The sequence below is a fragment of the Orcinus orca genome, chromosome 11 (assembly GCF_937001465.1).
Source record: "Orcinus orca chromosome 11, mOrcOrc1.1, whole genome shotgun sequence".
In the NCBI taxonomy this organism is placed as follows: Eukaryota; Metazoa; Chordata; class Mammalia; order Artiodactyla; family Delphinidae; genus Orcinus; species Orcinus orca.
In genome coordinates, this window is record NC_064569.1 from 87907352 (window position 1) to 87931943 (window position 24592).

The window sequence follows — 24592 nt, forward strand, 5'->3', positions numbered from 1 at the left end:
GCTGCTGGTTGATGCCTCCTTGTGCTGTTGTGGATGATGCCAGCCTGGGAGGCCATCTCTGGGGCGCTGGTAACACCAGCCTGACAGTTTCTTAGCTTCTGGCTATCTTTTTCAATCCATCACCTGAAAAGTGATTTCCAACCAAAGCACGTCATGCCCCATGGAACATGTTTTGTTCTCTGGTTCTTCCCTACAACAGATGCAACTTACTAACCACAGCAGACTGTCAACACAAGGCTCTATAAAAGTTCTTATATATCCTCCCCAGGCCATGCTTTCCAGGCTGCTTCTATTTCCTTTTTGCTTTTATTCTCTGTTCCCCATATATGAATATGTTGGTGATTACAACTAAAAGCTGCAGAGAGAGTGTTTAACATCTACGAAGTGTTTTCTCATTTGATTCTTCTAACAACCTATGTGGTGGGTATAATCATTAAACCCATCCTACAGATAAGGAAACTGAGGCTCACAGAAGTGAAATATTTTGTGCAGTCATTGACAGGTAATAAATTGCAGAGCTGGGATTTGAATACAAGATACAGGGTTCCAGAGTTCGTGTTGGAAGGAGCTAAACCATCCAGACACTCCATCTGAATGATTGATTTTGAGGTTTCAGGAGTTTAGATTTAAGCAGCTTCAGTTTGAAGTATATGTCAGTTATCTATTTCCACTATAATGCTGTGTAACAAACAACCAGAAAACCTCAATGACATGTGAAAATAAACATTTATTAGCTAACAAGTCTGCACGGTCAAACTGTCCTGGGCTGGGCTGATCTTGGCTGGGCTCACTCACGTGCCTGTGATCAGTTGTGTTTTGGCTAATCAGTTCTGCTAAGCTCACTTCCAGGTATGGGAACTGGCTGGCTGTTGGCTTATCTAGGATGGCCTTGGGATGACTGGGTCCCAGCTCTGATCCATGTCTTTCTCCTTCCAGCTAGCCCAGATATGTTTTATGATGACAGAGGAAGTAGAAACATGAAAGTGCTTTTCCAAGTCTCTGCTTGCATCACATTTGCTAACAGTCCTTTCAAGGTAAGTCATACGTCCAGCCCAGATTTCAGGTAAATCTTTATTGAGAATTGGAAAGTCACATGAAAGAGCACATGGATATAGAGAGGGGTGAAGAATTGAGGTTATTAATTCAATCAGCCTACCATGAGATGAATGTCCAAATTGAGACTTTCACATTTCTACAGATTTACTATAACATCAAAATACAGCTAGAAAGCAATGCATTTCAAGTTCAGTGGCTTCCTGTGGCACTCAGAGTAAAAGCCGGCTCCTTCCCGTGACTACAAGGCCCTCCATTAGCTGGCTGACAACCTCTGCAAACTCAGCTCTGACCACTCTCTTCATCTCTCCCTGTGCTCCAGCCACACTGGCCTCCTTAGCTCTTCAAACAGGCCCAAATTTCCTGTCTCAGGGCTTGGCACGTGCTGTTCCCTTTACCTTGGAACCTTCCCCACCCCCACTTCTCACCCTTTGTTTGACGCCTCCTCTGCATCCTTTAGGACTAGGCTTAAATGTCACCTCCTCAGAGGGGCCTCCCTGCAACTCCTGAACCAAAGTTTTAGTCTCTATCTCAGCCTCCTATTTGGACTCCTACTTAATCCTCATCACCCTTTGCAGTAACATGTTTTATTTGTATGCCCGTCTTTTTGTCTGTCTTCCCCACTGGGCCACAAGGCCTAGGACGACAGGAACCACTTCTATCATGTTCACCATTGTATCCTTGCACCCAGCACAGCTCTTGATACATAGCAGGCCCTCATCACACACTGGAATGAATGAATGAGTGAAGATCTTGAATAGAGTGTTTTCTTTCTGATAAACTCCTAAAAATAGAGACCAAGCTCTCTGGACTGGGAATTCAAGGTCCTGCATCCTCAGAGACACCCCCATGACCTTAGACAGAATTTCTAGATGCTTGGCTTATCAGGGAGAGCAACAACACAGAATGTCTCTCCTCTTGTGTGGTAGGGGTAGGTGGTAGGGGTAGAGCAGGACCAGAGGAGCCATCCCAAACCCTTGGCCATGAGCAGGGGGGAGAGCCATGGAATCTGTGATGGGGGAGGGTAAGTACCACAGAGCACTAGAGATGGATTCAGGGAATTGGAGCTCTAGCCCTGCTCTGCCCCTGTCCTGCCATGTGTCCTTGGGCAAGTCCCTTGGAACCTGTGTGCCTGTTTCCTCATCTGTGAAAAGGGAATAAGAATCTCCAGCTTGCAGGATAGATGCGAGGGTGAAATGCTCATGGCATAGGCACCTCTCTCCAAGGATCAAGTTCAGGGTCAGTTCAATGAGGATCAGGTCTCCATTATTTCTTCTTCCCTGCAAAGGTTCAGGGTGTTTCCCTTCCTTTTCATACCTTCTCTGGAGCACTCATCACTCTGGATCTATTTCCTAGCGGCCCAGGGTTGCCAGACACTCTCATGTCAGACCAGGGAGCTGCACCTACTGCAGACAATTGAAGTCATTTCTGAACAAGTGTAGGATGTTACTCAGCACCATCCCTAAGCCCGTGGACAGACTGGGGAAATGGTAGGAACATCGGCAAACACTGGCAAACAAGGTCCTTAAAGTTGGCCTGCTGATCCCTCCATGTCCAACAACTGGGTGTGGGGAAGAGAGTTAAACATATTGAGCACCACTGGTGGCCTGACCCTCTGCTACACACATTCACACACATTTCCTAGTGCAAGTCTCACAATAATCCTATTAGTATCATCCCCATTTTACAGATCAAGAAGCTGAGGCTCGGGGACATCAGGTGTCTTTAGTCACTGTCCAGCTTTTATACAAATGACCTGCTGAAAATGTGTTAAGTTAAATGTCATAAGAGGTGAAGGAGGGGAGGCTTCCTCCCAGTTGCAGAAACACAGTGGAATTTCTGGTCATGCATCATCTTTGATGATATGGGTCCCTTACTTTGTACGTGTTCTTTCATCTTATTCTTTTCCTTCACCAATGGATATGGTCGGTCAGCTTACGTCAGTAAGCGTCAACATGAGGCTGAAAATCCACTGATTTGTCTGCTCCATGTTCTCCCTCTGGGTTCTTAATATTGTGTTACATTTCTGAGAGCCATGTTTCTTAGTACTAATACCAATGTTATCAATTTTCTATTTTCCACTCATTTTTGTAGAACAATGAGGGCAAAATGAAATAAAGTAGCTAACATTCATTAAGCGCCTTACTGTTTTGTGCACTACCCGTAAAAAATGTGTAGTGCGTTCACAGTCACGTATGCTGCATGATCAAGTATTTTCCTGAAAAGAGAGAAATTCTGGTTTGATTAGACTTGGCTGAGAACCCAGTCCTCCACTAAGAAATTGACATGTCTGATGCTTTAAGGAATTTTCCACAGACAGGGCAATGCCTTGCTACACTTTAAGCCTGTTTCTCCCTGCCACCCACTTGCTTCCAGTGCCAGGCTCTGTAGGACACTTTCCTGGCACTGTGTCATCTTTAGCCCTATACCTTCAGGTTACGATGATGGACGGGTGCCACAGTGGGTCATAGGAGTGCTCTGGAAGCCATTCCCACACTAGGTGGCAGGCAATAGCCTAACCACACACATATAAGACTGTGAACTGCAAAAATATACCCCTGGAACCAAATTAAATTGTTCCTCTTAGGCCAGACCCCCAAAATGCCCATGACCATTTCAATGCCTCCTGCATGAGGGGAAGTAGGCGGAAAAGGAGGTGTTGTTAAAATATATTTCTTATGCAAATTCAAATATATCTATATCTGTATATATCTCCCTCTGCAATTGCTAGAGACCCACCTAGGGCCTTAGAAGAAGCCTGTACAAGTGCCCCGATGTAGCTGAAGCTTCAATAGCTTCATAGTAATCTTCCTGTGCTGTCACAACTGAACTGGAGTCATCTGGACTCCGTATGTCACCAGGAATGGGCATGGTTGTAGCAGGTGGTAGAAGCAATGGGAGAGCTAATAAGAGAAGCAAGTGAGTGATGACATAGTGCAGAGGTCAGCAGACTATATGGCCCACAAACCAAGTCAGGCCCACTGCCTGTTTCTGCAAATAAAGTTTTATTGGAACACAGCTACACTCATTGTCATGGCGAGCTTTGCACTGCAATGGCAGAGTGGAATCATTGTACCAGAGACTTGTCCGTGAAGCTGAAAATATTGACTATCTGGCCTTTTATATTAAAAGTTTGGGGAAAATTAGGAAGGTCTTGAAATAGAAGAAAATGAGGCAAGAAGAAGCTAGCGCTAGATTCAAATTATTGAGATTTGATTCTGGCTCCATCATTTCACAACTATGTGACTTTGGGCAAGTTATTCAACTTTTATGAACCTCAATTTCCTAATCCGTAAAAGGGGATAACAGTTCTTCTAAGGAAGCAGGAGGTGGGATCAGAGAACAGGAGGAGGAACAACCCTCACAAACTTTCTATGAGGATTAAGTGAAACCCTGTGTGTAAAGTGCTAGTACAGTGCCTGACATAAACCCGGGGCTCAATACATGTCATTGGCTATTATTAGCTGACAGCCATCAAGATACCAGTTTTTATTGTTGGTCCAGGTAGAGGATTTTACGTGTGCCATGAAGGCCTATGGTTCAATGCCAGTGCTTTTTCTCTTGCAAAGTTCTCATTGCTGCATTCCTGTTGTCTCTCCACCAATTCATGGCTCCATGTCACAACCAAAGTCTAGATCATTTTCCTCTTCTTTAGGACCCTCACCATTTTCCCAGAGGCAAGTGAATTCTGCAACTCATTCATTCATTCACCTCATCTTAGAAGAATGGCTGGATTTTCCAAGGAAACATCAGCTGTGCAGACCCAATTGTTCTGCAGTTACCACCTTGCCTTTCCTTTCTTTTCTTATCCCAGACCGATCTTCTTCATCTAATGCATAACAGAGAATGGGGTTGGCAGATGAAACCTTTTCAGAAATAAATCTGTATCAGTTAAAACACTTTGGGTTACAAATAAAAGAAAGCCCAACTAAATTTGGCTTACGGAATAAGAACATTTATTAGTTTGTTAGCTCTTAAAACCCTAAATGCAGAGATAGGGTACTTCCAGAGTTGGAAACTCAGGTAGCCCAGAAACATCAACAAGCATGTGTTCCTTCCGTTGTGTTGGCTCATTCTCTTGGGCTGGCTCCCCTCATGGTCCCAGGATAGCTGCCCCAGCTCCAGTCATCACATGTTGATGGCAACATCAAGAGCAGAGGCAGATTGCCATGAAGCTAATGAAACTTAAGCTTCAGTGTCCCTCACTTTCATAGGACCCTTCAAGGCTTAGCAATGTACTCAAATGACCATATGCTTTTGTGAAATTTTCAAAAATAAAAAGTATATGTATTCTTTTACATAAAGAAGGTGTTTCAAATTATGTAAGCTTTATGCTCCACAAAATCTGGACCTATCCCTAGTGCTAAGACAGAAAAAAAATTGTCCTACCCTGAATCCCTTTTCTAAGAACAAAGACAAGCTTCCTGGAAGCTGCTCCTCCCACCCAACTTCGCTTTGCATTGCATTGGCCAAAATTGTATCACATGCCTACACTTTAATTGTTACTTGGTGTGTTGGTTCAGGTTCTCTAAGAAGCACATGCTGAGACAGGATTAAACAAGCTAGAAATTTATTAGGGGAAATGCCTGTGAGAGAAAATGGGGAGGGAGCTGGAGTCTGGGAGAGCCATCAGATAGAAATGTAGGTCTGACCCTGAGTGAAGAGGGGAGAGAAGCAAGGAAGGTTGGGTGAAAGCATCTTACCCTGCAGCGCAGCCTAAGGAAAGTTTGGCAAAACCTTTGGGGAGCACTCAAGGTGAACTGACCTGCCGGAGAGTCCTGTGTCTCCCAGGAACAAGCCTGCCTTAATATCCCTGCCACATACTGTCATTGGCAGGGAGCAGCCCATGGGAAGCATGAGTCATGACCAAATCAATGATGGCTTTTCAAGCACAGCAGGTGGGCCGATGTCCAGTTATGCTCCTGCATTAGAGGATCTAAGAGATGCATTCTCATGGCCACCACAGTTACCAAGGAGAACAAGAACCCACAGCTGTCGAAGACCAATAAAGAGTCATCCCTGGGGCAAAGAAGGGCCCGGTCTGCACAGGGACTTGGCCATTCAGAGCAGAGAGGATAAAGGTGAGGATTCCCCTTAGTGGAAGGAAGAGAGGAGTGGTGATGGGGAGGCAACAAGAGTGTCTGCCCAGGGAGATCAGACTTGTGGTTGCCAAGGGGGAGGGGGTCAGGAGAGGGATGGACTGGGAGTTTGGGGTTGGTAGGTGCCAACTAGTACATTTAGAATGGATAAACACAAGGTGCTACTGTATAGCACAGAGAAGTGTATCCGATCTCCTGGGATAAATCATAATGGAAAAGGATATTAAAAAAAGAATGTCTATACGTGTATAACTGAATCACTTTGCTGTACAGCAGAGATTGCCACAACATTGTAAATCAACTAGACTTGAATTTAAAAAAAAAAAAAAAAAGAGTGTCTGCCAACCTCTTCCCCCGACTCCACCACTCAACAAATCTCTGGTACCAATAGATGGCCATTGAGTACATCTGTCTCAGCCAGACCCAATCAGATATGACTGCCAATTATCAGGAGACTTTCCTGACCCCAGGGCCAGCTTAATATGTGCAGTAGAAGGGGGAAAATATCTCTTCTTTTTGGCTATCCAAATCTCAATATTTGTGATGCACCCCTTCTATCATGAAGTCAACAAAAACCCTTGATCCCAGGTCTTCTCTGCAGATCACCTGAGTCTGGGGCTGGGCTGCTTTTGCTTTTGATTTTTGTAGGGGGTGTGAGCCTTGTTGTCCTGTGTCTATTCTAATTTGGCTAATTGCATGTTGCCTATTTAAAATCTCCCCCACTCTTTCAATTAGATAAGGACTTCTTCATATTCTGCTTGACAAGTCAGGTTGCAAAGCACTTGGGGTCCTCCCCTTTGGAGGGGAGGTGGGTATCATTAATTGTGCATGAGGTGTGGTGGGTTGAATAAATCATTTGAGTAATGTTGTCATACTCTTGTCGATAATTTGGAAAGCAAGGAAACATTTTATGTGGCACAAACCTGGATTATTGCAGTTGTCTCCTAACTGGTCTCCAGGCTTTCACTCTTACCCCCCACTCTCTATTTTCTATTCTCTACTCAACACCCAGAGCGATCCTGGTAAGATGCAATTCAGATCATGTCACTCCTATGCTCCTACCAATCGCTAACCAGTTACTTCTAGTAAAAGCCAAGGTCCTTATACTGATCTACAAGGCCCTGCATTAGATCAGCAAACTATGACCCTCCAGCCAAATCCAGCTGCCTGCTGCCTGCTTTCGTAAATAAAGTTTGGGAACGTGGCCACGCCCATTTGTTTACTTAGTGTCTACGGCTGCTTTCTTGTAGAGTTGAGCTGTTGCAGCAAAGACCACGTGGGCTGCAAAGACTAAAATCAAACGGCCCTTTACAGCAAAGGCTTGCCAACCCCTGCCCTATACGATCGCCTCATCCATACTCCCCACGGTCACCTCTCAGACCCCTGTCCTCCTACCCTGCTCACTTTGCTCCATCCACGCACTCGGGTCTATGCTAGTCCCCTAACTTAGGACACATCTTTCTACCTCAGCCTTGAAAGGCTGGTCCACATCTGTGGGGATATCCTTCCCCTCAGTATCCTCATGACTTGCTCCCTAACTGCCTGCAGGTCTTGATTCAATGAGTCTCCTCACCAAAGACTTTCCCGGTCACCCCATTTAAATTGCAACCCTTCCTCTCCCAACAGCCTCCATCCTCCTTTCATGGTTTACTTTCCTCCTTAGAGCTGTGCACTAACGTAATACATATTTCACTGCTTGTCTTGTTTATACCCTTGACCCCAAAAGTAAGCTCCTTGAAGACAAGTATTTTTGTCTTTTTTGCTCTGCTCTATCCCCAGGGCTTACAATAGTGCCTGGCACATAGTAGGCGCTCATTAAATGTTTGTCAGATGGATAAATATAACATCAAAGGCTCATAATTCTGCTGCCCAACAGAAGACCCAAACAATAGTGGCTTATTCAGTGATATCATATGACATTTGTCTTGCTCTGTCTGACTTACTTCACTCAGTATGACAATCTCTAGGTCCATCCATGTCGCTGCAAATGGCATTATTTCATTCTTTTTTATGGCTGAGTAATGTTCCAATATATATCTTTAATATAGTGGCTTTTTCAGGTCGTAGGGTGGCTTCGCCATCAGGACCCCTTGGCCCCTCCTCCACCTCCCCTCCCTGCCATCTTTGGTGGGTGGCTTTCTTTTCCCTATGGTGTCCTCTTGAACACAGGATGTTCACTCCACTCTGACCTCCCCTTCATGCTGGTTAAAGTAGGAGGTGACAGGGAGGAGGAGGTGACACTTACATCAGGAAAGAAATCCTTCCCAGAAATGCCTAGCATGCTCCTGCTGACATCTCTTAGGCCAGAACCAAGTCCCACAGCCACCCTCAGCTGCAGGAGAGGTTAGGAAATGTGGTCTTACAGCAGGACACATGACTATCCTAAAGAACATATCAAGTTTCTAGGAGTAAGGAGAAAAGAGAAATGGATATTGGAGAGGTGACTTATAGAATTTGCCTCATCTGCCTTTTGATTTTTTTTTTCTCAGCTGGGAGAAGTATAGAGGGTGGGACTTGGGAGAACTTCCAGGACTTTGGAAGTTCTGATTGCTGATTTTATAAGAGTTCAGCCCAAACTTTCCCTGTAGTGTAGTCTCCTAGCTTGCTGAACGTCCCTTGTCATCCTACTTCTTGTGAGCTTTATGTCATGCTCGCCACTAAGCATGTCCTCAGCAGTGTGTGTCCCATGAGGTAGATGCTCAAGAACTATTTCTACATGAGTTAATAAATGAAGTGAAATGTGTATACACCCTGAGGAGTGTATACACACACATAGGTACATATATGTGGGTGTCTAAATGCCTATATTTCATTTATTGCATGTTTCCTATATGCCGTCACATATATTCAATTCTGCCAACAATCCTGGGAAACCAATAATAGCATCTCCATTTTTGTGGTGAGGTGTCTCTGTTCCAAGGCTCAGTAACCATAAGGAACGTGTACAGCAGCACACAGCTAATAAATGTTAGAGGCAAGACTCAAACCCTAAGTCACTGAATCTAAAGCTTGTGTGCCCCTGATCACATTCATTCAGTGAATCATTCAACAAATATATACTCACTGCTTCCTGTGTGCCAGGTACTGTTGTAATAATCATATTTCCTGTGTCAAGAAAATATTGCTCAAATCAAAAGACAAATTTTGATAAGTAAAGTGCAGTACGAAGAGATTAAAATATACATGCCGTATCTCTTTTTTTTTTTTTTTCGGTACGCGGGCCTCTCACTGTTGTGGCCTCTCCCATTGCAGAGCACAGGCTCCGGGCGTGCAGGCTCAGCGGCCATGGCTCATGGGCCCAGCCGCTCCGCGGCATGTGGGATCCTCCTGGACCGGGGCACGAACCTGTGTCCCCTGCATCGGCAGATGGACTCTCAACCACTGCGCCACCAGGGAAGCCCCCTATCTCTTTTTTATCTGTGTGTTTCTTCTGCACATTTCTAGGTAAAGAACCCACCCATGTGCCTTCAGGGTCACATGACTTATTTTAAATTTCTTAACTAGTTTCATTTAATTAGTTTAACTTAGTTTGTCTTAACTTGTCTTAACTTAGTTTCATTTAATTCTCAACCTGTATGCATATTATTTGTTTAAAGAGATTGTAGGTTACTTGAGATGAGGTGTGTCTTATTCATTACTGAGTTCCAATTTTAAACTTGCCTGAAGTTAAGACAATGATAGGCACTCTGGGCTCAATAGACTCCTATTGCATGAAACAGAACTAACTAGTATTAGGCAGGGTTTGGGGCTGCAAGCCATGGAAACCGGTCCTGAGTGATTTATGCAGGAAAGGGATTTATTGGAAGGATATAGCTTGCAGGAAGGAAGCAGGAAGGAAGTGAGTGTAGGTAGAAAAAATACAGCCAATATCGTGGCTGGTTAAGCTACTACCACTGGCAGCACCACTGCTGGACACTCAATCTACCATTTGCTGGACACTGAATGCTGATGTTCACTGCTGGACTACTGTATCAGTGAGATTATGCTGCAGTGACAAACAGCCCCAACATCTCAATGGCTTAGATGACAGAGGTTCATTTCTCACTCCCATTATATGTCTACAATCATGGGCCCAGGCCAGCGGACGCCTCATGCTTCCATGATCTCAGAAACTGGAAAAGGGAAAGCCATGAAGCCAATTGCAGCTAGCCAACCTAACAGCTCTTAAAGCTTCTTTCTGATGTAGCACACGCTACTTTCCCTCACATCTAACTGACCAAAGCAAGGGAGGCCTAATCTTTTACAGGATGAGAAAATACAATTCTACTAAGCACCCAGATTGAGAATTTTTATATTTGTCATCAGCTTTGATGACTCTGACAGTTCCAATACCACTTCTACCATGAACACTTGCTCACTAGCTTTGCACTTTATGTGACTCATTTAGAATTCAAAATCCTGGTGGGAGCATCCCACCAGCCAAGGTAAGGTCATGTTCAGTGCTCCATCAAGAAGGCACATGAGGGAGGGCACATGCTAGTCAGTCAGAAGGCTACAACATGACAGAATCCTTCCCCATCTTTTTCGGTTGGAATCTGTACTGCTGATCAGCTAAGCCTGCTTCTTCTAGGACGATGCATTCTCAGAGGGACTCCTCAAATATGAGCTAAACTCTGAGCTCTTCAAGGAGGCAGTGCTACATACTCAAAACATATATTTTTAAAAGGAATAAATTTAAAAATGAATTGTCTTATATATTCTTATGCCTTAGGACCTAGCACTCAATACATATTAGTTTTGCATGTTTCCTGAAGTGTTTTTCTAAGTTAAAAGCTATTACTTGAAAAAAGTTAGGAGGTCAAATAAGTGTGGAAAATGCTGGGTTCTTTCAGTCATTCTTTGTGGTAGGCAGCCTCTAAGCTGGTCAGTGACCCCCATCTCCCAATAATCACACCCTGTGTAAGCCTCTCCCCTGGGGTGTAGGTTGGATTTATTGACACGTCTAACAAACAGAATATGACTGAAGTGATGGATGTCAGTTCTGATGTTAGGTTATAAAAAGACTGTGGCTTCTGTCCTGGGTATCTTGATCTTTTGCTCAGAGAGCAGCCAGCTGTCATGTTGTGAGCTGCCCACGTGCAAAGAACTGAAGCCTCCAGCCAATAGCCAGTTAGGACCTGCAGGCTTTCAACAGCTGTAACTAATCCTGAAAGTGGGTCCTCCCCAAATGAGACTTGAGATGACTGCAGCCCAGCCAGCACATTGATTGCAGCCTGGGAGACCCTGAGCTAAGGACCCATCTAAATTGTGCCTGGGTTCCTGATGCACAACTGTGAGCTAATAACTGTTTGTTGTTTTAAACCACTAAGTTTTGGGGGTAATTCTTTATCAGCAACAGATAAAGAATTCAATAAATATCTAACAGCAGTATGTGAAGCTCTTGTGACACATTAATGGGCACAACAGACCTGACTTACGCCCTTATGGAGTTTAAATTAATTTAAATGTGTTTCTATGCTGCGGGAATAGACAGAGCCTTTAATATGCAAGTGTACACCATCAGTCTCTAAGAGGGGGAGGATGAGTCTCTTACTTTTAAACTCTTTTTTTTTGCTCTGCATTTCATAGGGCTAATGTTTTATGGAATACACACTGGAAAATTCTCTTATTAGCTAAATGAGTAAATGAATTAAAGTTGTAATTTTAAAGGTTTAAGCTCCCCTGCAAAAATTTCAGAGTATGCCACCCTTTGTTCATTATAGACTTAATAGCTATTCTTCTTTTCCTGGACCCCACGCACATTTTCACTAATTTACTTAAGCAAACATTGACCGATTATCTACTGCAGGCACCGAATAGTTACTTGGGTGATGGGGCTGCTGTATTTCTCCTGAAGTGTATTTGGAAATGCACTAATTGTTTCGTTTTGTGAGTAATGGTTTCAGCCACAATATTTGGACAAAGAGCCAAGGAGAGAAAGAATGGGATTGGTTAATGTTAAAATCAAAGCTTTGCTGAAAACTGTAATGTGTATTGAAGCAAAGCATTGTGCTCAAGGAGAGAAGACATAATCGGTATTGAAACAGTGCCTGAAACACTTCATCGGACTGTACTTAAAATGTTTGAGGAACTCTTGGAACAAATAAAGCCCTGAAAAGTTCTTTCAAATTGAAATGAATTCTTGGCATGCTTTCCCCTCAACTACCACCGCTCTCCACACAATAGCCTGCTTCAGAGAAGCCTGTGGAAGCAGGGCTTTTGTCTTAATTGTCAAACATGTGTCAAGTGTTTCATATTTTAGGTGAAAAGCAGGAGAGAAAAAAGGTACCTCATTTATGAAACAGATTGAAATGGCAATCCTATTTTGTCTTTGGTGCACCGCTCCTTGGGATTGCACGTGACATTTCCAGATTTAATGAAGTAAGAGATGTCCCGGGACCAACCCCTCAGCAAACTGTGTCCCATTTCTATCCCTGGTAGGCATGAGGCAATGCCGATGTTGGCAAAGACACAGAGAAATGGGATGGGTTGAAGATTTAAAAGTAAAATGTGAAGATGTAAGATAGGATAATATTTATCCTCTTGGGAGGAAGGCAGACTTTTCTAACTTACCAACATTAAATGAAAGAATTGACAGTTTTGGGCTTCCCTGGTGGCGCAGTGGTTGAGAGTCTGCCTGCCGATGCAGGGGACACGGGTTCGTGCCCCGGTCCGGGAAGATCCCACATGCCGCAGAGCGGCTGGGCCCGTGAGCCATGGCCGCTGAGCCTGCGCGTCCGGAGCCTGTGCTCCGCAACGGGAGAGGCCACAACAGTGAGAGGCCCGCATACCGCAAAAAAAAAAAAAAAAAAAAAAAAAGAATTGACAGTTTTAACTGTGAGAAAATTAAAATCTTATGCTAAACAAACAAATAAATAAATACAAATGGCAAGCCATGGAGCACTACCTGCAGTGTATATGACAGAGAGAGTATTTTTATTCTGTAAGTGGTTCCTAAAAGTCATTAGGAAAAAGACAAACATCTTAGGATGCTCCCTCCCCACTCCAAAAAGAGAAATGACATAAACAGGGAATTCTTATGGGCAAAGATATAAAAGACAAACAAGTGAAAAAATTCAACTTCTGGGGTGATTAAGTAAATGTTAGACTCTATATTGAAAGGTAAGAGTATAAAGCAAATAGTGGCAGAGTCTTTGGATTCAGGTTGCCTGGGTTGCTGCCTCAGTCTCCTCATTGATATCATACAATTGTAATAGTGCCTGGCACACCAGGAGTGGTATATAAATGCTAGTTATTATTTCTCTTATTAAATTGATAAATACAAAAATGATAATAGCCAGTGATATCAAAGGAGTGAGACAGGCACTCTTGTACACTGCTGAGGGGTATAAATTGGTACAATCTTCTTGGAGGGCAATTTGGCACTGTGCATTAAGCTCTTAGAATGCTACATTGCCTTGTGCCAAACTCCATGGTAGGAATTTTCCCCAAGGAAATGAGAGGTCAAATATATAAAGAAAAAGCTGCTGTAAAGACTTTTCTTCTGATCTGGATATAATTGTGCAATGCTGGAAAGAACTTAAAGGTCTAACAATAGATTCATTGAACAAATTACTGGACATCCATTAGGTAGAATTCTACATAGTCATCAAATGACATAAAGACCCACTAAAAGGGCATTTGGGGAATAATTGAAATATGACTTAGATGATGTTATTTTATCAGTGCCATTTCTTGAGTGTGATAATGGTCCTACAGCTCTTTGTAGGAAAATGTAGGATACATGCTGAAATGCCATGATGTTTACAGCTTACTTTCAAATGGTTCAGGAAAAAAAGAACATAACACACCATACACACACACACACACACACATCATATATATATCCATAAATATCTCACAGAGAGAGAAAGCAATGGTGAATCTGGATGAAGGGTAGATAGGATGTTTATTTTATCTATCAACATTTCTGTCTGTTTGAAATTTTTCAAAATAAAAAGTTGGAAAAATGTAAGAAAACATTTAAGGACAGGAAGAAATGATATATTTTAAGGGAAAATGTAGTTTACAAAACAGTATATGCAATATGATCTCAATTTTTTTGTTGAAAGATTAGGATTAGCTGGTATTTATTGGAGCCTTCCCACATGCCAGACACTGTGTTAAGTGTGCATTGTCTCACGTAGCTAAAACCCTATGAAGTTCTGAGACATTATGGTTTTCCCTACATAAAGGATTAACAGATAGAAATTCAGAGATTAAAATCTTACTAAAGGGGATTCCCTGGCGGTCCAGTGGTTAAGACTTGGTGCTTTCACTGCTGTGGCCCGGGTTCAATCCCTGATTGGGGAACTAAGATCCTGCAAGCTGTGCTGCATGGCCAAAAAAAAATAAAAAATAAAAACTTACTAAAATCACATGGCCAGCCACTTGTACTCAAACGTGTGTCTTTATGACCTCAAGTCCACACTCTCTTTTTTTTAATTGAATGAACGATTCTTTAAATTTTATAGTGCTTTACAATTTTCAAAAGTTTCACACACATGATTTCATACAATCCCATAACAACCCTTTTGTTCCCCCTACCCCTATCTTGCCCCTCCCCCCTTCCCTTTCCCCACTGGTGACCACTAGTTTGTTTTCTATATCTGTGAGTCTGCTTCTTTTCTGTTTTATTCACTAGACTGTTGTATTGTTTAGATTCCACATATAAGTGATATCGTACAGTATTTGTCTTTCTGTGTCTGGCTTATTTCGCTCAAGTCCACACTCTTAACTACCACGCTATTGCACAAAGAGCAGGAGGCTGCTGTAGCTGCTGACCGTGATATTGATTATGGCTAAGAATTATTGATAAGGGCTGTAATGGAGATACATAGTCAATGTTTTAAAGAAGCAAAAGCAAAGGGAGAGGCTAGTTCTATCGGGCAGGAGGACAGGAGGAGTGTAGTACTTACTACAGTGGTACCATTTGGGATGGGCTTTGAAGGATCCATAGGAGTACAATAGGGGGAACAGCATGAGTAAAGACACTGTATTTAAGAAAACCAGAATTAGTTTGTAGGGAGTGTAGGGGCAGTTAACCAGGGAAGATGGCAACTTACAAGACTGGACAGGGACCAGCATTCCTCCCTTCTGATGGTGAGGGGAACTGCTTATGAAAAATGACCCAGGCAGCAGAGTAGTCCGGATGGGAAAGTGAGACTGTCACTGGGGAGACCAAGTGAGGGGCTTTTGGGAACCATCCCAATAGGAGGTGATGAACAATTCTACCAGAGTAAGAACAGTGGGAATGAAGAGGGGACAGAACCGAAGCTTCCTCCTCTGAAAGTTTGCAGTATTACTCGGGGACATGCCATAATAGATACATGTCTTGAAATATCATCTTATCTTCCTGAGTTGGTCCTTTGCTTGTTTGTGCTCATATCCATCTAGTTTGTATCACAGAAACTACCTTTCCCGGACTCCCTCACCCTCCAACTTCTTGGTGGGTTTGGCCAGCGGGAGACACTGGCAGAAGATGTGGGGCAGAAGGAGGGGTGAGCCCGGGGCTTTTCTGTTCCTCTCTGTCTGCTACAGGTCGTGTTCCTGGCAGCAGCTGTGTCTCATCCATGAGCCCAGATCCTGCTGGGCAGCCCCTCCCAACATGGAGCTAGCTCTCCTGCTTGGTCTCCACTGTAGCTCTAGATCCTAACAGACGGCTTGGCTTCTGGGCTCTGGTAACACCATCTTCTCTCTGTCCTTCCAGCCCTGAGCATGGCAGAAGCTTCTTGCTGATGCTACTTTCCCCCTTGTCTCCTTCCTGTCCCATTTAGCTCCTCAGCTCTCCCATCCTCTCTGGAACTGATTCCTTGCATTAGATTCCTTCAGATTGAAACACCTAGAGTATTTCTGTTTCCTGGCTAGACTCCCCACCCAGAGCAGAATTTCCTAATGGACAGGCACTGTATCTCTCCATTTTTATAATTCTATAAGGAGAAAGATAGAATTACTGAAGAAATATTTGATTGATACCTGGCCTTGGATCCCAACAGTAAGGATCCCAACAGTAATCCTCATTGGCTCACTTGTGTGGGATCTGAAAAGAGAAGACATGAAAGAAATGAGTTCTAATTCCTTCTTCCAGGTGCTTAGCTTGGATTATGGTGTAGTTTCCACCCATTCATTGATTCATCCAATCAACAAACATGTATTGAGTGCCTAGCAAGTACTAGGCACTTTCCTAGCTGCTGGGGATATAGCAATGATCCTTTCCTTGAGGAGTTTACATTTTAGTAGAGGACTTTAATGCACCAATAAGCCACTGGGGAGAAGGGGCTGGCTCATTTTTTCTAGTCACTGCCTGGAGATCCCCCATCAGATAATCTGGTTAGGAGATGGAGACTTTCAGGTAGAAAATAAAAATAACAGTAATATCATTTGGGGGGCAGATTCTGTGCTAAGACACCTATCCATCCAATTCAATAAGCATTTCTTGAGTACCCACTATGTAATAGGTAATGTGGTTTACAGAAGTGAGCAAGACAAATAGGTCCACACCCTCTGGATCATATAGTCTAGTTGCAATGAAAGACATTAAGCAAATAGTAAGGTGAATATATAATTAAAATTAGGGCACACGCTCTGAAGGAGAAGTAAATGTGCTATGAGAGCTGATAATAGGGGAACTTGACCTAGCCTAGGGGTACTGGTGGTCAGCTAAGGCCCCCCCAGGGAAGTCAAGTTTTGGCTAAGCCTTGAGAGCCCAGTGGGTTGGGTGGTAGAAAGTGTTCTGGAGCAGTTTTCATTTGCCATCTCATTTAACACTGCCATCAGAGGGTCCAGAAACTCGAGAAGCAATTTCCTATTTTCTTACTGCTCTCTAAGGGCTTGTCACCAACATTCTCAGATTTTAACAGACCAGATTGCTTGCAAATAATGAACTTGGAAAGATCAGCATCTCCTCCAGAGTCTGTCAATTAAACTGTCCTCCTATGGAATAACACTCCTAGTAGAGCAAAAGCTGCATTTGTGGTAGCCATTATGATTGTTCACAAATATTCCAGTTTCCTTTCTGGGTACATGTGAGATTATGCTTTCAAGTTCTTTTGCAATTAGATGCAGTCATATGAATGGTGTTAGTCAATGAAACATGGGCGGAAGTGATGTGTGTGTAACTTCCAGGTGAAAACTTTGAAAGTCAAGAGTGTTACTCTTATGTCCTCACCCCTTTTCCTGCCTCATCAATTTTGGAAGCATGTGTTGAGATGGTGCTTCCAGCAGCCTGGGTCCCTAAGTGAACACTGTAAGTAGTGTAGCCAACCCTATCGACCCACATTGCACATTGGAGCCTGAGCAAGAAAGAAACATTTGCTCTTTTAGCCTGCTGAGATTTGGGGATTGTTTGTTACTGAAGCATAACCTAGTATATCCAGACTGATACAGGATTGTTTGTGTATTTTCTTTTCCTCTTCTCAGTGATGAGTGACCAGTTGCTCTCAAACAGACAAGCCAGGCATATTACGTACCTTATGTTAATGAACTCTCCTAACTCTAACAGTTTGAGGTAAGCATTATATTTCCCAGTTTTGCAGCTGGAAGTCAAGAGCCATCACAGATAGGGCTGCCACTGGGCTTTGCACACAGGACCCTACAGTATCACCTGGCTCTTAAGGAAGAAGGGCAAGGGGTTTATGGAGCTGAGAAAAGGGAAAACCTTTGGCTTGGGTAAGGCCATTTACAGCTTTACCTAAAATCTCTGGGCTCTTATGGGCGTATAGGCGAATTGGTTCTGAATGATTGTGGTCCTGCCTTCCTTCTCATAGTTAATCTTGTAGGTCTACTGATTTTTGGATTTCAGGGAGGCAGGGCATATTGGCCAACCGTGGTCTGAAATTGGTTCAGGATTAAGTCCAAACTCCGTAAAATACCCTCTGGGACTTTACGCTTGCCTGTGCCTTCCTTCTCCGTCTCATTTTACAAATCCCTTTTTCTGCCTCTGAGCTCAGCAACACTGACCTTCTGCCAGTTCCTCCAAACGACTGAGTTCTCTTTTGCCCTGGGACCCTTGTATGTGCCATTTCTGCTTTTCGGGAATATTTCCCATAGTGGGTAAGTTCCTACTCGTTCTTAAAGTCTGACCATCTGTGTCACTTCTTCCAGAAATCCATCTCTGACTCATCCACTGTGGGTTAGGATCCCCTCCTCAGAACTCCCTTGGCATACAAAATGTCCCCTATCACAGCCCCGTGGTACTGATTCAGGAAGTGGAATGGAGTTGGAATGTCTGGGTTAAAATTCTATGTCCACATTTCGTAGCTCTTTGACTTTGGGTAAGTTGCTCAGCTTCCTTGCACCTCAACTTTCTCATCTATAAAGTGGGGATTCTGTGGGGAAGGTACATGAACGGTGCATAGAACAGTTGTCTGGCACAAAGTACATTCTCAATAAGGGTTAGAGTTTATAATGATTATCATATTAATTGACAATTAGGACAATTACAGGTGTAATCTTGGGGGTCAGTGAACCCCAGATATTGTACACCAGTTGAATACGAATAATGTTTATGCACACGCATGCAGCTCTACCCGTTTATCAAAGGATGTATGACCCTAAGACATGAAGACTCACTGCCATGAGGGTCATGCTTGCACTGGGATCTGCTCTCAGAGCTGCCTTGTATTAAGAGGTGCAAGTCTACCCCTTGCTTAAAAGTTACCTCTTTATAGCTCCTTGAATTGTGTGACCTATCTGCTCTGCAAATGAGCAAGCCATTACGTTGACTCTGTAATTTTTTCTTTCAGGACAAAGTTCAGAAGAAGTAGGCACATACGTCCCTTTCTGATGTGGAGCAAATTGAAATTGGGTTGGACCCATCAGTAGTCTTCTACCCAGTGATAGAGTCTTCCACTCACAAAGACACTCACATGGCAAAGGGCTCATTGCAGAGCTTTATACACACTGACTGTACATCCAGGAAACAGCTGGTATTTGCCAGGGGCTTGCTCAGAAATGGTGCAGTGAAACATACACAATCTGCTTAATTTGTGTGTGTAATTCTTGAACTTCCTCTTTCCTGAAACTCATTGCACTTGCAGCTTTTATTAACATCTGTCTTTCAACTAAAAGCTCAACAAGGGCAGGACCCAGAAGAAAAGCTGAGTCCCCATTGCCCCCAACAACCAGCACTGTGCCTGACCCATAATAGAAGTAACCAACCCTAGTTGAGCATTTACAGTGCTGGCCAGACACTGTTCTAATGATCTCATTTAGTCCTCACAGCCAACCGGTCAAGGTATTGTTATTATCCCCAATTAAAGATGAAGAACGGAGGCATGGAGAGGCACAGAGAGGCTAAGAAACTTGCTCAGGATTACATAGCTAGAAAGTAGTGAAGCCAGGCTTCAAACCCAAGCGGCCCTGTTTGCTCCTGCACAGTAGAGGCATAGAAAGCACGTGACGAAGCTCTCAACGCGTGTGACCCTAGCTAAATGAGGCCGGCTCACATTATGGTTGTCGGGTTGGTTGCTATGCTTGCTGCTTGGTTTCTAGAATGCTGAAGGACGAAAGATTATATTAATACTTTGATTGACAGGTAGGCTTCAGAATAATGGGCAGAAAATTATATAATTTTCTTCGGAAAATAGCTTTCCGGCTCTGGTAAAAATGATCCCTATTGTAAAAAGTTCAGAAGTATGAAGAAGAAAGTTAAAAAAAGATCATAAGAAAACAAAAGAAAAAGAAAAAAACATCAGGGATAGAACTAGAATCAATAAAGCTCCTTTAAAAAAAAATCACCAGAAATCCAACAAACTAGTTATAGCTATTATTTCCACCCTTTGAGGCAAGTTTACATATTTATATACATATTTAGCTCTACATAAAGTATTTTACATAAATGGGATCATATTATATGTGCAATTCCAAAACCTATTTTTAAAAACTTCTTCACTCGCCAATATGCTGTGGAAATAAAGATCACCATCATTATTCTTTGCAACTGCTAAATATTTCCTTGTATGAATTAATATAATTCATTTCATCAGGCCTTATTGAAAGACATTTAGGTTGTTTCCCAAAGTCCTGTGTTAAAGCAGCATTACAAAGAACATTGTGTATACTTTTGAAAAATTTACAAGGATCACCTTAGATAATATCAGAAGATATGGCTTCTGGGACGTCCCAAGGAGTGCACACTGACATTTTGATACATATTGACAAACTGCCCTCCCAAAAGATTGCCCCAATTTATGTCCCATTGTGACACACATTCATCACGACTGACTTTATAAATCTTTGCTAATCTGATAGGCAAAATAACCCCAGTAATTTATTTCTGTTTTCAAAAAATCTTTAGTATATGTTTATTGTTGATCTGCATTTCTCCGAGGATAACATAGATAAAACTTCTAGTTTTGAAGAAGGGAGTTATTTATGTACAAAGAGGTTCATCCCAGCATTACTTACACCAGTTAACAACCAAATAGGGAATCAACCCACCAGTTAAGGTATAAACATATGTTGGAATATTTCATAGTGACAAAAAAGAATGTTTTGGATGAATATTTACTAGCATGGGGAAATGATTATAGTATTAAGTTTGAGAAAACTTCTTAAGGAAATAGTCGAAATGCAAAATGATTTACAGAATAATTCCAACTCTGTTAAAATATATATGTTAAAAGAAGAAGATGGGAAAAAATTAGAAAGACTTGAAGGAAACACAAATCATTAATGTTGATCTCTGTAAGATGGAATTTGGGATGATTTGAATTTTCTTCAGACTTTTTTGCAGATGCCAAATTTTCTCATAGTATGGGGCTAATATTGAACACATGGTTGGTGTGTTTATTATTCTCAGTGCTTGGGCTCACTTGCCCTCAGTCACTTAGCATTATCATTAATGATCTATTTCAGTAAACTAAACAGACATATGCTTTGGTTTATCCATAAAACTAACTAAGGGACATGCTCGTTAGTACTGGAACTGTGTTGGGGGCAAGGCCTGGCTTTCAAGGAGTGTGACTTCTGAAAGGGGAGAGGAGCCATCTGCACATCTGTAGCACAACAGGCAACAGCATGTCTACTAAGATATGGCAAAGCCTCCTAGACAAGGTGGCATTTCAGCCCAGCCCTGAAGGATCATTTGGATTTTATATGTAACATTTGTCATTTTTTTCTGACTCTATAAGAAATGTGTTTATTACAGAAAATAGGAAAATGTATAAGATAATAACAGACATGTATAGGGTTACTATCATGTGTGGAACACTGTGCTAAATCCTATATACAGAAAAATCTCATTTAACCCCCCAGCAACCCAAAAAGATGGGTGTGATTATTTGTGCATTTCAAAGGCAAAGGAAGAGACTATAAAAGCGATTGAATATACATCATTGGAAAACTGGCAGAGGCAGTAATGGAACCCAAGTTGACCTGGTGCCATCAAAAAAGTAAATCAATCAATGTTAAGCCCATTGCTTTCAGTCTCTTTTCTTCCCTGTGCATGAGCTTTTCTTGGGTTCTCTTGCTGCTTACACTCTGAGTGGTCATCACTCAAGCATCATCGGCACATAGGTGGGAACTGAAGGCATACAAGTGGACGAGATCACCAGGGAAACACACAGAGAAGAGAAAAGGCTCTGGGAACAAATCCCAAACAACAGAGATGGAGACACCCTCCCAGGTCTGGGCTGGGTGGACAGGAAGCAACATCAGGGAAAACTTCACTGTGGTGGTAACCTTGGAGCTGAATCTTAGAGGATGAGGTTTGCCAGATTCAGAAGAGGAAGACAAGGTCTTTGAGCAAAGTGAACAAAGGAAAGAACATCTGCAAAGACTTATCGGATGCAAGGGACAACATGTTAACTTGGAAAACCAGCAAGTGATTTCAGTATGGCTAGAACATAAGCGTGTGTGTGTGTGTGTGTGTGTCTGTGTGTTCATGTGTGTGCAGGTATCTGTGTGGGTGTGGGAGTGCATCTGTGTGTTTATGTGACTGTGAATATGTGTTCAGGAGGCTAGGGTGATGACGGAGAGCCTAGAGGGGGAAGCAGGGTTCAGATCATTAAAGACTGTGTATCCTTGTATTCGATGGTATATGAAAAATACATATAGAAAAAGACTTATTATGAGGAGTTGGTTCATATAATTATGGAGAATGAGAAGTCTCACGATCTGATGTCTGCAAGCTGGAGTCCCAGGAAAGCTGCTGGTATAATTCAGTCCAAGTCCAAAGACTTGAGAACCAGGGGAGCAGGTGATGTAAATTCCAGTCTGAGGGCTGGAGAAGATGAGATGTCCCAGTTCAGTCTGTGATGGGGGGTGGGGAGTGATGAATTCTTCCTGCCTCCACCTTTTGTTTTATTCAGTCCCTCGCAGATTGGATGATGCTCAACCACATTTGGGAGGGCAATTTACTGAGTCCATTGATTCAAATCCTAATCCCACCTGGAGACACCCTCACAGACATACCCAGAAACTATGTTTAATCTGGGCACCTGTGGCCCATTCAAATTGACACATAAAATTAACCATCACAATCCCTTTTAAAAGGTTTGGAATGTTATGGAAAAAGTCTGGGAAGAAAGGGTGGAGATCCTGAAGGCCACTAATCAGTATAAACTTTATTTATTTGGAAGGCAAATGGGAACCTTTGAATTTTTTTCAAGAGAGAAATGACAAGATGAGAATTGGGCTTTTGGAAGATTCTCGGGCTGGATGGTTTGGAGAGGGAAGAGGCAGGAGAGGAGACCAGTTGGTAGAATATTATAATAGTCAATAGAGAGAGGTGATGAGCATATGCATTAGGATGATAGCTACAGGGTGATGGTAGTATACTGGGGTGAAGGGATGGGTGATGGTGGATTTGGGCTGACAGAGATGAGAAACATCAGACAATCTCCTGGGTTATCTGGCAAAATCCATTGTTGAACATCAAACCAACAGTTCAAAATCATGTCCTTCCTTCCTTTCATGCATTTACGACAGATATTTACTGACTGACTACTCTGTGTCAGGCCTATGTATGGGGAACCCCTAGTTCAGTGTGGAATCTAACAAGTAAGCAGACTGTAGTAACCTAGTGTTACAAGGGGCCAGAAATCAACAGCCTCGGAAGTGGGGGAGGCAGCTGAAACACCCAGGACAGTATTGAGTGTTAACAAGATACCAGGCCCCAAATGGAGTCACTTATGCTAAGCTCCACTTCACAAAACTGAGACACTTAATTACAGTTTTGGCTCTCCCAGAAATGGAATCTTAAACTAGTCAATCAGGAATCACCTGATCAGCAGTAGTTAGGTAATCTGCCTTATAGACCCCTGCCATCTCCTAGAGGAAAGTAAACTTGCAATAAGCAACCTGCTTTTTAACCTAGTATAAATTCCTTGTTCCTTCTCCATTGTGTCTATGAAAAGTCTTTCATTTTGTACAGCTCCTCCAAGCTCCCTTCTATCTGCTAGATTGGATACTGCCAGATTCGTGAATTGTTGAATAAAGCCAATAAAGAGCTTTAAAATTTACTCAGTTGAATTTTGTTTTTTAACATGAAGGATATGGGCTACCTTCTTGTAGAATGGCACTTCTAAGCTGGAAACTCAGAGGAGAGTTCCCTACAGGCAGAGACAGTGGGAGCTGGTGATCCCCAGGTGAATAAGATATGGTTTCTGCCCTGGTGGATGGGGACAAATAAATAAGACAATGCCACTGGACATAAATGCAACTAAGTCATGCATATATACCATTCTTTATTCAAAAAAGAAAACTCTCCTCTGTGCAAATTTATCCTTTTTAAAGCTGAGCTCTCTGGACCATTACCCACCAGAACGTCAAAGTGGGACATAAGCCTTCCCTCCAGTGTACCCCCAGGCATTTGAAGGATGGGCTCAGCGTCCTCCTTGCTACTGAAGGAACGTAGTTAATGAGTGCTGGTGGCAGACGGCTAACGTCCAGAGACTCAGCCTTCCAGTGATGTCCACTTCCCTGATCCCTCTGCTTGCCTGGTTTCTTAGTTCCCTCCGCTCTGGGGCAAACTGGGGCTGAAAGAGGACCGTATTAATTGGTTTGGGGACCCGAAGGTGGGGGAGGCTGGAGAGGGAGAAAAAATATGCTTTGTGTACTAGAGAAAGAAAAAGGAAAGTGAAATCCGAAACGCAGGGGCAGAAAGCGACCCCAGGCAGACACTTTGTGAACCGCTGGGGGGAGCACAACTCGGTGGGTGGGTGGGTGGGTGGGTCACATGCCCAACCTACCATTCTCCTGTTCTGGTATCAAAGCCGAAGGCTCAAGGGCAGGGACAGCAGAGGAGGGGTGGGGTAGCATCTGCGTCTCTACGCTCCCACAGGTCCCCCAATTCTCAGGCCCTGGCTCCCCACTTCATGGAGCCTCGGTCACGGGCCGGGGGCGTGTATGAGGGGCGGGGCTGCGTGGAGCTGAGGAATTAAAAAAGAGGTAATTAGCATCCTCCAATCCCATTGGCTCTCCGCCGGCCCTGCTTTACATACGCCCGCCCCCTTGGGCTG

At 43.1% G+C, this 24592-nt stretch overlaps 1 long non-coding RNA gene across 1 annotated transcript; it reads right to left on the minus strand.

Moving 5' to 3' along the window:
• Nucleotides 1-1001: 1001 nt before the first annotated feature.
• On the minus strand, nucleotides 1002-24431 carry LOC117201138 (uncharacterized). Its single transcript, XR_004483085.2, has 4 exons — nucleotides 24323-24431; nucleotides 16107-16170; nucleotides 9217-9257; nucleotides 1002-4882 (listed from the first exon to the last, which is right to left on the minus strand). It is a non-coding gene; the product is annotated as an uncharacterized LOC117201138 (long non-coding RNA).
• Between the last annotated feature and the right edge of the window lie 161 nt (nucleotides 24432-24592).